The following is a 2030-nucleotide window of genomic DNA, read 5'->3' on the forward strand; positions in this document are numbered from 1 at the left end:
GGCCACGGGCCTGGCCTGCAGCCCAGCCTGCAGGGGCCTTATGTAAAGGACGGGGCCCTGGGAGGTGGAGGAACAGGCCTGGGGTCGGGACCGCAGATGCCCTGAGTGGCAGGTCACAGAGATCCAGTTACACCTCACAGGAGGCCTCGGGTGTCCCCAGGTCTGCAGGGCCCCCCTCCTCCCTCCCTCCAGGCCCTTTCTCCTCATTTTTCTTATCTCACCTCCCAGTTCGAAGCCCAGGGGTCCCTGAGTACCACCTCCAGCCCACAGCCCACTGCCCAGGTCTGCAGGCCTAGCTACCGACCCCTGCCTTCCCCCGGAGGAGCCCAGCAGTAAATGGGGCGCCATCAACACGCTCCCCTTTATTCTGGAGGCCATTCCAGTCCCTGTCCCCTAATCCCCAAGAAGTCAGGGGCTGCACAGGAGAGCCTGAGCTGGGGGAGGGTCCTTTAAAAATGCTCAAACAGGGGGTGCCTGTGTAGCTCAGTTGGTTAGGCATTAGACTTCAGCTCGGGTCATGATCTCACGGTCCATGGGTTCGAGCCCCACGTCGGGCTCTGTGCTGATAGCTCAGAGCCTGGAGCCTGCTTCGGATTCTGTGTCTCCCTCTCTCTGCCCCTCCCCTGCTCGCATTCACTCTCACACTCTCTCTCTCTCTCTCAAAAATAAACATGAAAAAAATTTTTTTTAATGCTCAAACATGGCAGAGGCGCCTGCATGGCTCAGTTGGTTAAGTGTCCAACTGCGGCTCAGGTCACATATGACCTCATGGTTGGTGAGTTCGAGCCCGGTGTTGGATTGAGCATCGAAGTGCAGAGCCTGATTCAGATCCTCTGTCTCCACCTCTCTCTGCTCCTCCCCAGCTCATGCTCTTTCTCCCTCCCTCTCTCACTCTCTCTCCTTTTCTCTCTCTCGAAAATAAACATTGAAAACAAAAGGAAAGTTTAAAAACACTTAAACACGGCAGCTGAGGGGAAGCCCTGATCTCCCTGCCTCTGCCCCGGCGTGGGGCTTTGCAAGGTGTTAGGGCCGAAGATCATCCAGACCCTTGGCATCCCAACCCTCTCATCAACCAAAACCCAATACAGAGAACTAAGAGGGTGGGGCCCAGTGCACCTGCCCTCCCAGCCCCCCACCTGGCCCTCTCTCAAACCAGCCCGGGGCTCCCAGGAAGTGATGGCCACGCCTCCTACAGACAGGACACCAAGGCCCAGGACCTGGTCTAGGACTCAGGACAGTGGGTCCGGGCCCTGTGCCAGCCTGTGTCCTGAAAGTCTGCACTTGGGAGTTCCCCTGGGGCTCCTAGCCTTGGAGGGCAGCCCCCACCTCTGACCGGGGCTCCGTCCACCTGTGCCCCGCAGATGCGATCCTAGCTTGTGGCTCACCCCTTGCTTCCCACTCTGTCTCCTTCTCTACCCTCACTGCACCCCACTTGTTATCTGTGGGAAGAAAAGCCGGGGCCCCAGAGTCCTGGAGCTTATGGAAGCTGCAGGTGTCTAGGTGAAGGGCTTGTGCTGGGAGCTTCCTGGGAGGCCAGCTTTGTGCTCAGCAGGGGTCTGGGTTTCAGCCAGAGCGTCCCAGGCCAGAGCCTACAGGGCGGGCAGGGGCCAGACCTCTGGGGCCGTGAGGAGGGCAGAGAGGATCCTCGGCAGTCTGGCCCCTCCTCCCCACCTTCCTCGAAGCCCAGCACTCCAGCGGGGGTGGTGTGAGGCCCCAGGCTGTCCCTGAAGGTCAAGGCTTGCCGAGGCCTTCCTGGGTGGCAGGTCTGGGCAGAAACACACTCCAGAGACAGATGTGGGGCCTTTTCCTTTATTGTTCGGGGTTTCTCTGCATGGAAACATGAGCCCCCACCCCCACCCCACACCCGGGTGCCTCTGGCACCCCCATTACTGGTACGCGGGTCCCTGAAGAGTCCCCTTTAAAATCACCAATATAAAAAAGGAGGGAGCGAGGGAGGGAACACCTGACCCCCTCCCCTCACTCCAGGTGACTCCTGGCTGGCAGGTGGGCTGGGACTGGGGGGGGGGGGG

This window comes from Suricata suricatta, chromosome 11 (genome assembly GCF_006229205.1).
Source record: "Suricata suricatta isolate VVHF042 chromosome 11, meerkat_22Aug2017_6uvM2_HiC, whole genome shotgun sequence".
NCBI classification, from domain to species: Eukaryota; Metazoa; Chordata; class Mammalia; order Carnivora; family Herpestidae; genus Suricata; species Suricata suricatta.